This window comes from Canis lupus, chromosome 15 (assembly GCF_003254725.2).
Source record: "Canis lupus dingo isolate Sandy chromosome 15, ASM325472v2, whole genome shotgun sequence".
NCBI lineage: Eukaryota > Metazoa > Chordata > Mammalia > Carnivora > Canidae > Canis > Canis lupus.
Genome location: NC_064257.1, coordinates 37,752,119 through 37,767,901, shown reverse-complemented (window position 1 = coordinate 37,767,901; position 15,783 = coordinate 37,752,119). Strand labels below are relative to the sequence as shown.

Below are 15,783 nucleotides of genomic sequence, written 5' to 3'. Positions count from 1 at the left end.
TATTTAATTATTTCGTTTGTTTCTTCTTTTCTTCCTCTTTGAATTATAAGCAACTCAAGGATGGGGTGGTGTCAGAGACTGGCTAACCATTTACCAAATCCTTTTCCTTCCTCTTGGGCATATAGCTAGACCATATTCTCAGCTTGCCTTGCCTTGCAGTTAGACATGGACTCAGTTTCTGAGCCAAAGAATGAATGCTGCATCTAAGTCTGACTTATTTATTGACTAAAACATCCTACACATGGTCTTCCAGGCTCTTTTCCCACATGCCGGCTGAATGCAGAGGATTATGAGATTCTAGGAAAGGATGGACCTGTAATATGGAAGAAGCCTACGTCTCTGAAGTATTGTATGGAAGCATTCCACCAACCAGAAAGAACCACATTATACTGTTAGATGGTAGGCAAGCAACTTATAATGTAACTTATTAAGTTATCCTATCTACTTAGATTTTGGGAGTTATCTGTTGCGGCAGCTAATATTGCTTTAATGAATGTGAAGTAAATCATATTATATTTCCTTGTTTCCTTTACAGTACCTAGAATAATGTAGAGACAGGCTTAGTTTCTGGCTGCCTCTCACACACAAAATGGTAGTTTATTGACCATCACCTTTCACAGCAAGGAAAGGAAAGATGCTCTCTGCACAAATCTAGAGTGGGAAGAGGGGAGGTGTTAGCAGTGGATGGTCCAGTCTGAATGTACATAGGGTGGATAAAACACATAGATTTGGTCTTCTTCCTTGATCAATGGCATCAAATAAATAAACAGTATTGTTATTGATTATTATATTAAGTAAATATCAAGAACGGTATTAGTATTGATTATTACATTAGATAAATGTGTAGAGTGGTAGCATTATTGATTTTTATATTCAACAAATATAGGGATGGACAAAACTCATACTCCAGCCAGGCTATCTTAAAATGACTTAACAGTTTTGAGTACAATTCTGGGATAGGGAGTTATTTTATGATGAATGTCTTAGAAAATCTGAAAATTTTCCTCATCAAATATCCATTAACAATAAAGGCAATTAGGGACACATATGTATCTGAGTATAAACCAAGCATAGAGATGGCAGCATTGTTGTCAGCAACAAAGACCCATGGGATCTATCAAATACCAAATGTTGAACAGAGCCCCTTTAAGATGTGGGACCAATTAAAGAAATCAAGCTGAGAGATGAAATGCAATTGCAAAGGGCAGGAACACTTTCATTATGTACAAAATGTAAGCAAGGTTATCTGTAATTGGAGGCTCACAGTTTTGTACTTCTTAGGTTGAGAAACAGTAGGTAGGTACAGTGGGGGAAGAAATGCCTTATGTATACATGCTGTGGGTAAAGGGGAAACATCAAAAGGTATTATTCAGTTTTGGGTTGTGGGACAGGATGATATGGTTGCTATTTAAATTTGTCCTTTTGAAAAATTCAAGAAAGTAAAATTATTGATTTTAAACATATATTCTTCAGTGTTAGATTAGAAGGACCTATAGAAAAACTGAGGGAAAGATAGGGAAAGGAGGAACACTATTTGTGGGAAAGCATTGGGAATCCCATTGCACAGGTGGAGAAGAATCTGAGGAATGTGTCCTGCAGGGAGGGGGATACAAAAGAAAGAGTTCACATGCCCAATATTGGCAAGAGTTAAAGATACCACTGAAGCTTAAATATGAAGAGCTAATAGGGCAGGTATCATATTATATTATGATTTGGGGGAGAATAGTTCATTTCTTCCACAAAGTTGTGAGTTCTTTGATTCAGGGACAATGTCCATTTAACCTTGGGTCCTGTAGTAGACATTTGTGAGTTTTGCCTGTCCAGTTTTCATTCACCCTGTTTTCTGGTATTGTAATCTATATCCTGGAGAATCATTCCTCCCTCCAGCTTAGTCCATTTGGTTCAGGGTAGGTTGACTGGATCCCTGAACTCCCAGGATAGAATGTGACCAGGCCCAGTCAGTTGGAACAAGAATTCCCAAGTGATTGTTCTGGGAATGGAAGTGTGACTAAAGCTGTCTCATCAATTTTAGGACATTTGCTGGAACTGCCGAGGAGTGAGAAACTTTTTTTCTTTTCTTCTGGACTTGAAGTTGGGAGGATATATATCAGCCATATGAATTTTCCTTCCATAGACTGAAGACAATAAACAAAAATTAGAGTTAAGATCTGGAGTGGAGAGAGAGAAAGAGAGAGAGAGAGGAAGAAAAAAGGAGAGAGAGAGATAGATTTATTGGATGAGTACTTGGACTAGCCCATACTTGAAGCCAAACTCCTGGATTTTTCAGTTATGTAAATAGAGAAATCTCTTTTGTTTAAGCCATTTTGAGCTTTTTGAGTTGACTTTCTGTTCCTCTTGACCAAAAGCATCCTAACTAATGTAGATCCCCTACAAAAGCATAGTTCTTGAATATGATGCTTATTCAACATTTGTTGACTGATTGAATACATGAATATATGAGCAAATTTCACCTGCCAAGGTTCATGCTAATTAATGGTTGATCCAGCTTGAAAACCCACATTGGCTGGCACCTAACTTATGACTGGTTCCACAACTCTACCCCATCTCTCCTTTCCTGTCCCATAGCATCAAATGCATACTGCTGTCATAGTACTTACTGCATTATATTCAAATTGTTTACCCATCTTTGCCATTAGACTGAGCTCTTTGAGGATAGAAATGAGGGTTTTTACTTCTGTATTCCTGGGCCCTACTGAACAGAGGCTTAGTGAATGGTGGATGTATTGTTTTGCTATCCAGCTAGAGTGAACTGCCCTCAGGTCTCATTTCTAGCCCAGGCCTTTGCATTTGCTGTTGCCTTACCTAGAATACTCTATCCTTAAACTGCATTCAGGTCTCATCTCAAGTCTTTGATGACTACCCCCTTCTAATGTTGCTCCATCAGCCAGCATCTTCACATTGTCATATTGAATTTTCTTAGTAGCCCTTACTGCTTTGAAGTTTTCTAATGTATTCACGTGGTTACTGTCCATCTTCCATGACAGTAGGGATCTCATCTGACTTGTTCACCACTACACCTCCAGCACACAGAGTAGTGGCTTGTACAGAGGAGACACTCAATAAATACTTGTGGGATGGATAAACCAGGTACCTATCCTTAGAAGAGAAGATGGTTCTTTTTTTTTTTTTTTTTTTGAGAAGATGGTTCTGAATTGGAATAAAGTAAAAGAGAAGCTTAAAAACATACCTAAAAACTTTCTGCAACTAAGGAGAAGGCCTTGAGTATATATTAATGTTGCTTCAAATGCAAGGACACTGAAGAAAGATTAAGCTGACAATGTGTTATAGACAATAGCTAAGGTCTTCTGACTCTGAAATTCTTGATTATGTTATTGCCTATTTAATATATTTCTCTCAGTAATACTTAGAGGAATAATATTTAGGAGAAAAATAAATTTTTTGGGCCACTCACATAAAGCCCTTCACCATCCCAGCAAATCCTCTGCTTGGGCTGAGGGCAATCCAACCCAAATGAGAGGCAGGTGGTGAATTAATCGTGTAATTTGCATTTTTGAGGATGTGTATGTGCAGAGGTTTGCTTATACTGATCTAGAATTCTTTGTATTCAAATTTGCTTATATTTAAAGAAATAGAAGCCAAGATATTGGCCTGATTTTGTCATGGTTGTAGTAGAATCCATCGTAAAAATCACAATATAATTTCATTTTTCCCTTGGTTTAATGCCCCTAAAGAAGCCAGCTCTGGGTCTGAGGAAACAAATCTACTTTTTAAGCATACCTGCATGCAAATGGACTGTGGAGATAGCTTATCCTTTTACATAATAAATTAGAGAGTTCTCTCTTTCAGTGCAATAGATGTATAGATTAATACACCAAGACGAGGCATATAGATACGTGGAATCGATAGAAGCCTGGTTAGAGATGACAAAGAGCTTCATGCTCGAGTGCTTTGCAGCCTAATTCAATAAGACAAAATGAAAGGCAAATGCTTGAGGAGCTGAAGAGAGGATCTTTATGAAAATATTAAAACTTCTGTACAAAGAAAGTCACACATTCTCCTTTGAGTTTGCTCCTAACATCACAATATAATGAATGGGCCTCTTTTGGGGGGAAGGAGCTTTGTGATTTTTAATAAAGCAACCAAAGGAACCATTTTGAATGTAGAAACTTACTCTTTGGCCTTTAACTGAAAAGTTAAACATACTGAAATAAAACTAGATTCCCCCCCATCAATTTGCAAAACTGAAGTATAACCAACTGAAACGGCAACAGCGTGAAAAGCTCTTTACGTGTCTGCAACCATCTCTGATTCTATCAATTTGTTTTCCAGTCTTCGTTGTGATTCAGTGTTTCTCATGGATCTCCAGAGAGTTTCGGGCTTGAGGAGAGAATATCAATAGCCTGCACGTCCTCTAGGATGCTTCCCTGCCACCATCACAATGTTTCTGTGGATCAGCTCTTCTGTTTCCTTTAATGACTATAGTAGAACAACAAAAATTATTCATTTTGGGAAACAAAATCAACAAAGCAATAGTGTCTAAGTAAGGGTATAATTTTACTCCCTTTTTGTGCAGTAAGCTTAAAGGCAAAAATTAAGAATCAATTGGTGGCTTTTCAGGTATTTTATAAATCCATAATTATATCACATGCATTTAAAAATGAAGCAAAGGGCTAAATAAATTCCACAGAACTTGTAAAGTAGATGTGGCCCACTGCAGTGAAATAAATACTGGATTTTCTAACTGGGTGGTCTGGTTTCTGATTGGAGTCCTGTCAGGAGGCAGGTGGGTCACCCCTGATTAAGTTCCTAATTCCTCTGAACTCTGTATTTCATATCCATGAAATGGGAATAACAATATTTGCTTTTCTCACCTCATGGGGCTGATGAAATATAAAGTGACATATATGCAAATGTTCAGAAAATATTAGAATGATGTGTGAATATAGTGCATTTTCAAATTATTAGAGAAGATAGAGTTTTCTTTCATAGTCACACCATTCTTTAGGAACTCTGTCCAGAAAATCCTACAATGTTAGTAAGAGAAGAATTCTTACTTTCCAGCTGTTTATCTTGTATTCTAAAATATTTGCATGTAAATATGCATGAATGTTTATATTTTTTTGCTTTCCCCCCCTCTCTCTACCTTCCCAATTCCCACAGCTCTCCTGGCTAATTCCAACTGATCTTTGAAAATTCACTTCAGTATTATTTCCTTCAAGAAATCTTCCCCCATCCTGAAGGCTGGGTTGGTGCCCCATTGCTGTGCTTTTGAAAATCCTTCAGTTTATCTTGCACTGTGTTTTCCACGTATTTTTATGATTTCTTTTCTGTCTCCTCTGCTGGATTGTGATAATCTTGGGAGTGGACTCTGTATTGTAATCATGGGACTTCCCAAGGTCTACCAGTGTTTTCACACACTAAGCACTCAAATTTTGTTGTATTAGTAACTGCTACTCTTATCCCATACATGTTGAGATTTTGGATGTTTCCATTCCAATGTGAGGGGCTGGGGACTAATAGATTTGTCTATTGCCACACTAAACTGAGTTTATTTTCTTTAGGAACTGTGGTAGGCAGAATGGTTCCCCCAAGATATCTATGTCCTAATCCTGAAAACTGTGAAGATATTTTGTAATGAGGTGAAAGGGATTTTGCAGATATATTAGGGTTACATACCTCAATATAGGGAGATCATCCCGGGTTATCTGGATGGCCCCAGTCTAATCACATGAACTCTTAAAAGCAGAGAACATTCTTTGGCTGGAGGCGGAAGAGATAGAGCAGAAGGAGAAGTCAGCAAGAGTCCAAGGACTTCACGTGCTGTTGCTGTGGCCCTGAGTGTAGGGGGCTATGTGCAAAAAGAAAAGGGAAACATGTAGGGGCTGAGAGATGTTTCTGGTTGACAGACTGCAAGGAAGTGGGGACCTCAGCCCCATGTTCACAAGTGACTGAGTTCTACCAACCAAGTGAATGTGTCCAGAAGCAGATTCTCTTCCAGAGTCTCTAGAAAAAGTGTTCAGGTTGGCCTACACCTTGACTTCAGCCTTGTGAGACCCACAGCTGAGATACCAGTCTAGTCTAGCTGGGCTAATGTACAGAACTGTGAGATAAATAATAAATTTGTGCTGTTATATATTACTGTGTTTGTGGTAATTGGTTAGGACAACAATAGAAAATAGAGAAATTAATTTACTAGCCTCCAAAGAGCAGATTTTGGAAAACTATCATAGAGGTGGAATACTCTGGATCTGCAACAAATGATGAAACCCCCCATAGAAAAGTTGCCCAGAGTGCATTCCTTGGAATGGTGACAGCCACAGTGGTGGGGTTACAGGGTTGGCTGACACTGACATCCCCAGGAAGTGTAGCATAGGCCAATCTGTGTGCCCCTGGGGATTTACTTAATTTCTTCTAGATTTGAAGCTGGTTGTAAGTTTGATTGGATTGGACAGGGCAGAGCAAGAGAGGTTGGAGAAATAGCAAAAGCTAGTTTAGAAATCCTTTTCCCTTAGAATTCTGAATTATGAAGCTATTTCTTCCCAGTCTACTAACGTCTAGAGTTCCTCTTGAGAGATCTAATGTCATTCTGCTTCTTAATTCTTTGTATTTTTTTTTCTATCTGAAGTTTCTTTTGATCTTTTCTTCATCCCTGATATCCTGAAATTTAAAATGACATACTTTGGAATTTTTTCTTATTGTCCATTGTGCTGGATACTCAATAGATCATTTTCAAAGTTTTTTTTCAGTTTTGGGAAATTTTCTTGTATTATTTCTTTGCTAATTTTCTCTTTTCTCATTTCTCTGTGTGTGTCAGTTCTTTGTGGAACTCTTACTAATAAAATATTAGAATTCTAGATTGATTATACATATTTCTCTTTTTTTAAATTTTTTTATTTATTTATGATAGTCACAGAGAGAGAAAGAGAGAGAGAGGCAGAGACATAGGCAGAGGGAGAAGCAGGCTCCATGCACCGGGAGCCCGATGTGGGATTCGATCCCGGGTCTCCAGGATCGTGCCCTAGGCCAAAGGCAGGAGCCAAACCGCTGCGCCACCCAGGGTTCCCCGATTATACAGATTTCTTATTTTTCCTCTATGTATGTATCTATTTAATTTCTAATATCTTCATCTTTGACTTCTGATTTTTTGATTTAAATTTTAAAATTTCTGGTGTCATTTTTTAAAAAAATTAAAAGATTGCTTATTATATGTATATATATATATTTTAAATAGCATCCTTCATTTGTTTCTGGGATATGATTGTTTTTATTTCTTTGAGGATATTCTAGTTTAAAAAATTTTTTTTCTGCATGTTTTTTGTTTTCTCTGAATTGCCTTTCTTCAATTTATTTTGATTCTTCTTTTTCACATTACAGACTTTCCTCAAAAGTAGGGTGTCCCTGGCTGTCTGTTCATATTAAATTGAAAGGTTCTAAAAAGTTGAATAAAAACTTCATGTGCTTGGTGGGTTGGGCTGACTGGTCACTTTGATCAGGTAGGACTTGTATGCCTTTTCTGTGGTTCTTCAACTTCTGCAATGAAGAAAACTTCAAATTCACTGTTAGAGCCGTATGTCTGAATCATGGCTTTCTGGAACCCACGACTAGGGTATGATCATCCCCGTATGGTGGTTAATAATTATATGCTAAAGTCACTGGCTGGTTTCAAAGTTCTTCTCTGTCACTTGTGACTTCTTTTACCTGTTTCTTCATTTGTCAAATTAAGATACTACCAGTATCTATTTATGGGATAGTTGTGAGGGTTAAGTGATTAATTACAAATACCATGCCTAAAGTATTTGAAACACAATGAGTGTTCAGTGAGTTACCCATTTTTACTATCATTGTCATTGTTATTAATTCAGTGTGATTCTCTGTTGTACTTCATCCCTCCTTCCATTGCCTTAGCATGCAGCTTCTCTGGTTCAGTATTTCTGGAGTGGAAATCTCCCACTTCTCCGCCAGAGTGGAGAATGAGCAATCTCCTGGCTGAGTAGATTTGGGAAGGGGACTTTGGAAAAGTACCAACTCCTTATCCTGACTTTTAATCAATTTTCTGGATCTTTACTCCCATCCCTCACCTCTGCAGAGATAACTGGTGTCATTAATTCCTATGCCTTTCTTGAGGTTAGAGGCACAAGCATGTTTTCTCATCATTGGATTTTCCTCTGGAGGCACTTAATTTCCATGTTTCTCTGTCTGCTAAGCTGGTGACCATCACTCATCTATCCCACTATGGTTTCTTGTCTACTATGTATCTCCTCTCCTGTTCTCTTTGCCTAGAGGGCTTACACCTTTTGTGTTCCTTCACTAATAGTCTAATTGGGTATAAAAAGGGAATGAAAATCAACTTAGATATCCAATTGGCCATGTTAACTACAAGGCCACTGGCCTTATCATCTATGAAATGAGGGGTTACAGTGGATAAGCTTTAAGGCATTTTCCTTCACTAAAAATCTTTGCTCCTTTTGTATGGTTTAGATTTAATGTAACTCCCAGCTGATCACAGCTAGATTCTTTATCACTTATCTCAGTCTCAGAATAGTAGTGATTATTTTTGCTTTTGTTGTTTTGAATCTCTTTGAGCAGGAGACCTGTGGTGTAGCAAATTATATCTTGTGTACAAATTAGAGTAAACTGAAAAACACAGGTGACTTTTGTTCCCTTCTGCATCACAAAGACCTTTTCAATACACCTGATTGATTGTAAAGGGAACTCCACAAGCAGATGTGAGCTACTGGGACTCTGCTGATGGTAATTTGGGTGCTATAATATTTATCATGCTGTGCTATTTGGCAAGTAGAAAGCTTTTAAACTTTTTGTTCTTTCAAAAAAAAAAAGTCCTAAAAGAAAATGATACAAAAATTAGAATTAGGAAGAAATTTCCTTTCTATGGAGAATCACAGAGCATGTCTTGATAAATCAGTAAAAGTCTTGCTTTTAAGATGGCTTAGGTCAGATTTTTGTCGCTTGCATCTAGAAGAATCTTTGACTTATCAAGGACAGTGGAGATATAGAAGGGTAAGTTGTCTTGCTCTATGGATCTTCACTAGCTATGGATCTCCACTATCTATGGATCTCCACTATATGGCCTGACACTTGGTACTTACAGCCTCAGTGTCCATCACCATTTGCTGTGGTCACTAGAATTAGCAACTAAGTCTGTGTGTTCTATTTTTGTATCCAGGAGAGAAACTTCTACAAGATAATGAGTATTTCTAACAGGATGGGTTGTATGGCATTTGAAATAAATAACAACTTCTTTGAGTTTGGTGAAATCCATTGCATGTGTTGTTTTGTTTGTTTGGTCATGGCATAGAGGATGGGAATACATCCCTCAGAAAGTTTTCAATTAAAACAGGAATCCTAGATGTTGAAAGTAAGGGGGACATTAACAATTTTTGCCTCTATTACTCCCGACTACTTTGGACATAAGCTACGATTAAAAGTTTGTAGAAAAAGAGATTGATGAATCAATATTGACAATTTTGGGTTTATCAGTGATGCAATCTGAAAAACTTTTCTTTCATTTGGAAATGAAATAACATAAATCCATTTATATTCATCCAAATAATTCTAATCACATTTGGAATGGCCTTTTTACCGTAGTAATTATGGCATATGCTATTGGTTGACTGCCAGCGACATGCCTTTCTTTATTTTTGTAACCACCCTAATTTTATTCAGGTAAAAAGTGGCCATCTTCTTCAGAAACTTTGGGATCTTCTGGGACTCTGGTGTCCAACTCCAAAGGTTGAATCCTGATTAGTCTCAGGCAGCCATGCTGCTTTTATCTCCCTTGCCATCAGTTGGCTTATGACTGAGCAATGGAATGTGATTTTGGCCAGTGAAATGTGAGGTGAGGTCCACAGACTGGCTTTTGGGAAGGTTATCTTTGTTCCTAATGAAGGACCCAGGGAAGGACTTTGTCAAGTGTAAATGTGACCTTTGGTGCAGCTACAGCCATTTTGCAGCTATGAGAAGATGTTCTTAAGGGCCTCACTGAAGATGGCAGAGTAGAAAGATGAAAAGAACCTGAATATTAATGATGTGGCCAAGCAGCTGACTTGGTTAATCCTGGGACAATATCATCTTTGGAGTTTGTTTTCAGTGGAATAATACATTTCTTTATTATTTAAGCCTTTTAAGCTAGTTCTTCAGTTATTCCTAGCTATAGTAATCCCAATACAGTAATAAAACAAATTTAATGCTTTAACTCTTTGGACTAAGACTTTTTTCCTATTTTTCCTCCATATGTGAGAAACGTATGAAATGAAAAAAATAAAGAACTGCAAATATTAAAGGATCACAATGTCAGCACTGGGAGAGATTTCAATAAATTATTTAAAAAAACACATACTTGTTGAAATAGAATTGTGCTGGATCCTGGATATAGCAAAGAAAGAGACATAGTACCTGCTCTTTTGAAACTTATATTCTAGTGGGTGTTAGAGAGTATTTGGTCATTACACAGAAGGGACAATTTTTATATCATTCAGTGTTGGTGTGATTTTTCTTTTGTTGTTGTTAATAAGAGGGTAGATCCTATTGGAGGACAGACTGTATACATTTGTGGTTCTTTTTGCTTTTGAACATGTAGCTAGCTCTTTTGCTTATCTGACTACCTGAAGGGTTTGGTTATGTACGGCTAGGCCTAGAACTGAGTCTGGGTCCAAGGGAAGAAAAGAACCGAATTTCTGTGTATAATAGAGTAAGAGGAATTTAGAATTACTGAGTATGTGTGTGTGTGTGTGCACGCACACGCACACATGTGCATTTCACACACACATGAAACAGCAAGATGGTCAATGACTGAGTGCTAATCTGAGTACAGAAACCTGTGAGCAATCCCCTGTATCATGGTGGCCAAAGGGACTTATAGGATGAGATGACTACTATGTAGCTTTAGATTATTTACTGTGTCATGCAGGAATGTAAATCTCTGACAGTGACCTAGAAAACTTCAGGAAAAGTTTTACTACACATCACAGGCTTTGTTCCCTTGTTGCTTCAGTGGGGGAATCAGGGAGATAAAGGATTGACCTCAAGGCATAGAGCAGAGATGAGGGAGTCAGCAGAGGAAGGAAAATATACCTCATTCTCCCATCTTGCTCTCCCTGGGAAAATTTTGCAGACGCATTGAAGAGGTCTCTGCACTTAACACTGGATGTGGAATGGTATGTGACCTCTTTAATTTACATCATTAGGGACATCTGGATTAGAGACCTACTGGTCTCTGCAGGACTCAATTGAATAATCGAGTAATTATTCAATTATTGGGAATTACCTTCTGGAGACAGTTAAGCTCCTTGAAGGCAGGGACTATGTCTGTTTTATCAATAAAGTTCATACTGGGCAGTGTTCAAGGAACTATTAGTTCCCTCGTAATAGGGAAAAACTATCATTTAAATATATTTATCATATCCCCTCTGCCCTCAGCTTGCCAGAAGTTCTTGTTGCCTCTCCCAGGACAACCATGTTTCGCCGGGTGGGCTCCTGGGCCAAGCACTTACTACGTGTGGATGACGGGGAGACTGGAGAAGTTGGGAAAAACCTGCCAGGTTTATGCTGAAAATATCAGAAAATTACTGACAGGAGAAAAGTAGTAGATGCAGACTGTGGGAGGGGAGACAGAGAAGACGTTTTGTGGGAGCTGAGCTTGAGAGGTTTTGGGAGCTCGGAGAGGGAAAAGAGTGTCATTGGGGGCAGGTGCGAGGCATGTGAATACACACACACAAACGAGATTCTTCTGTACATAAAAACTGGCAGGAAAAGCTGGTATCAATCAGTTTTTCTATGTGTTAAGAGTGGGGTCTCTGGACAATTTTAATAGGTTACAGAAAGATAAAAAATTTCTTCTTGGTTATTTCTGACTGTATTTCTTTGAAGAAGACTCAGGGTAGGACTGACTTCCAGGTGAGAAGAGGCCAGCCTGGCTTTCTGCGGGGCACACCCTCATGTAGGAAACTGAGTTTCACACTTTGGTATTCTCTGCGCTGCTCCCAAGCCCTCAGCAGGGACAGCAAATATTTGTTGCACAGAATCAAGATCGCAGTAATTTCAGATTGCATGCCATCCAATCTGGTAGCTAAATATGGGCAGAATTAGGACTAAGGACTAAAAACGAAGTATGTTCTTAGATTTTGTTCTTCAGTAAAGAGTGGTGTTAGAAAACGCACTGTGAGAGAAGAACATTCCATTTTGGGCCTAGTCCAGAAATACGCACGAGGGTCACTTACACTGACCTTATTTTCCATTTGAGTTAATCTGTGGGTAGCAAGTCACACCCTGTTACCAACCGGATCTAAGGATCTTAAAATATTCAAATTGGATTTTTTTTCCCAAACCACTGAGACTCACAGAAAAGTCACATACTAGACCAGAGTCTAAGCTACACCTCCCTGTTGGAACTCAGTGAAACAATGGCATGCCTCCTTGTTGGGAGCATCTACCTGTGATCTCTGTTGCAGATGAATTAACTGAGTTAACTAATTTAATGAACTATTTTTAGTTTAAACTAAAAGGAATCTTAGATATAAAGTTTCATTTCTGAGAGGCTGTGTTGCATTCTGCCGCTAGGAGAGAAGCCTCTTGTTTCAGTCTGGTGAAGGTGGGAGCATCCTGAGAGAAGCAGGGGTCATAGAGTTTGCTAACGTCCCATGGCTCGGTGCTGGTTTTGGGGCGGGGGGTGACTGTGTTCTTATAGAGGCCACCCCAAACATTTCCAGAGGACCAGATGGTTCATTCAATAAAACGGGGGCCTCTATTAGGGGTCCAGTCCTATTTCTTAGCTGCCCATTTCCGACTTTCTCACTTGTGCACTTCTAGGAAGCCAGTGAGAAACCGTCTATGGCCATGTTAAGGAAGCAGGAGAATGTATTTCTGGTTTTGCCATTGTTCTCGCAGGTATTTAAAAAACCCTAGGCCTGATGCCCCTGTCAGAAAGCACACACTCCGACATCTCTCACAAGTGCTGCGGGGAGGAGGTGTGATGCCCAACAACAACCCCACAGGAGACGTGATCCTCTGGAAGCTTCTAGACACTGTGCTCTTCACTGCGCTCAGGTGCTGAGTGTCAAGCAGATGCACTTGGCAGGTCATTCGGGACCATGTTAGGTTATTCAGAGGAACAAAAGCACAACAAACTGCCTGGAACCCTTGATGTCTGGGAGAAGCTCACTGCACCAGCTAGCAGCTGTCCTGCCACATTCTTGTCTGCCTGAAAGAAAAGAAAGGAAGAACGCATGACTCCAAACGAATGGCCTAGAATTGGAGGCTGCTTGGCGGTATAAGAAACGCAGAGAAAAAGAGGACTAAGATGCACAGGTATGTGTTTGGAGAAATAGTTTTTGCTGCATTGGGGTGGAGGGTACCTGTTGAAAGGCTAATGATATGGTCTGAGTTTGTGTCTTCACTGTGAAGCTGGCACAGAGCTCAAGGGACCCATTCTTTACGCGTGGCCTCCCACCCTTGCACCTGTGGGAACACAGGTGCCTGGGGTTACTGGCTTCGGGCACACAGCCAGGGTTTGCAGCATGAGCCATGGGATGCCCAGATCAGTGCCCATCATCACGGACTTGGAAGAAATTCCATGAAAAATCTGAAGTTGTTTCAGAAGTTGCTTAAACCTAGATGTCTTTTCTAAATGCAAAAACATTGCATGCACACACATCTTTACTTGTTTTCCATCCACTCAAAAAGGGGAGAGAATATCGTATAGGTGGGGCGACTCAAATGGGATTATTTTAAGATGCATTCCCCCTTCCCTTCTGCAGGGGATTGAGGGGGATTACACGCAGCTTCCACGAAATGTCTTGTGCTCCTCTCTGGGAAAGGAACTGTAAATGTCAAGGCATCAGTCTCCCTGACAACAACTTACACAGGTACGGCCAAGCCTGCAGGGAGGGAGCAGCACGGTCAGCCCGTGTGCAAGTGTCACCTGCAGTTGCAGAGACCAGGGCCCCAGCAGTCCAGAGTAGCAACAGATGGAGAAGGGAAGACAAACTGGGATGGGGAATGGGTGGGGGGCCTGGGACACCCCAGAGTTACAACCCCCCCAGAAGAAATGGCACAGGAGAAGCAGCAGGCTTAGCAGGTGCAGCCCCTCTCACATCTCCAACCCAAACCCCAGGGGCCTCATATACACTTGGTGTTAACAGAGTGTTTTAAACCCTGTTGAGCACGGGAGCCACCTGGAGATCTGGTTAAGAGGAACTTTCTGTTTCAGTAGGTGGAGGGAGAGGGCCGTCGATGCTACGTTTTTAACAAAGTCCTGGATGATGCCAGCGCTGCCAGCCCTGACACCATGCCCCCGATTAGCAAGGTGTGAAGAGAATCTTGGATCACGGGTGTGCCTCAGGCAGCACGGCTTCAGCGGGGAGGAGAATCCAATTCTGTACAAAGATGCGCAAATGCATTTGAGTCGCACCTCACCTCACTAATGTTAGGAGGAGATTGTCCACGTAACTCCTAAGTCTTCTGGATTTAGAATGCTTCGGGTGATGGAAACTTCTCTCGACAGCTGACAGCTGATGTGGGGCTGTTCAGGTCTATATTCGGATGGCCTAACAGCTCGTGAGCACACAGCAGCTGAGGGAAGGAGTATGCTGGGCGGCAAGGGGAGGCGAGCTTGGCATGCACATTGGCCAAGGACCATCTATAAAGTGCACTGCCCACATGTGCATATTGGGAGCTGGGTTTTGCAACGGCTGCCTCCCCTCTGGTTGAGCAATGGAAGGGAAATTAGCACAGGGCCCCTAAGGTCCTCTCACTTTCCCCAGATTCCCAAAAGGAAGAAAAAAAATTTTTTTTTTGAATAGGTAGGAAGGAATAGAAAATGACAGCGAGAGAAAGGAAGTTGAAAGGTGGCTTGAGTTTCTATTTTTATTTTTTTTATTTTTGAGAGGAGGGGAGAATAAACTCCCTAAGATGAATCAAGATGAAAGACATTAAAAGAAAAAAAAAAAAAAAGAAACAAAAGAAATGCATGATGAAGAGAGGAAGGAAATCTCCTTGATAGATAGAACAGATTTGCCAAATATATTACATTCATTAAGATTTTTCTCTGCTTATAATGTGTGCTTTTTGGAGGCTTTTCTTAGCATTAACGGACGCTCTGGGAGAGGAGAAAGTTGGCAGAGAGAAGCCTAGCAAATATATAAATAAGCTTCGGAGGTTTCAGGAGTTTCATATCCCACAATAGAACGTTCTCCAGGCTAGGCAAACTTTTTCTTACTTAAACAAATGCTTTGAAAGACAAAGATTTCATATCGTCAGTGGAACATTCAGACTAATAATTGCCTTTGTTCTTCCTGCCTTGAAGTCTCAACAGCCAGCAGATTTATGATTCACTTTCGGCAATAAGCTTCTTCAAATAAATATCACTTTCCAGGCTGCAAATTGAGTTTTTGCAAACACAGAGATCGACTTCACTAAGAGGAACTAAGTTTTCTTGGGCTGTATGTATATATGATTATGAAACACTGTTTACTTTCTTCCCCTCTGCTGTAGGAGAAGGGGTTAAAAATCTATATTTAGAAAAAATTGCCATTTTTAATGGTCAATGTACTACTAGTGAGAATTTGTAGGTTTTGTTGGAGGAGCAGGGAGTGGAGTGGGAAGGGGACAGAAGGCAGTTTGACCTTTCTCTGAGACTTGTGGACCTCGGAAATTTTGGGGCACCTGAGTGGCTCAGCAGTTGAGCATCTGCTTTCAGCTCAGGGCATGATCTTGGGTCCTGGGATCGGGTCCCGCATCGGGCTCCCCGCAGGGAGCCTGCTTCTCCCTCTGCCTGTGTCTCTGCCT

At 40.2% G+C, this 15,783-nt stretch overlaps 1 long non-coding RNA gene across 1 annotated transcript; it reads left to right on the top strand.

The window, feature by feature from the left end:
• The first annotated feature begins 267 nt into the window (after nucleotides 1-267).
• On the top strand, nucleotides 268-15,548 carry LOC112654767 (uncharacterized). The gene is made up of 4 exons (XR_004805374.2): nucleotides 268-399; nucleotides 12,886-13,305; nucleotides 13,755-13,862; nucleotides 14,207-15,548. It is a non-coding gene; the product is annotated as an uncharacterized LOC112654767 (long non-coding RNA).
• Nucleotides 15,549-15,783: the final 235 nt, after the last annotated feature.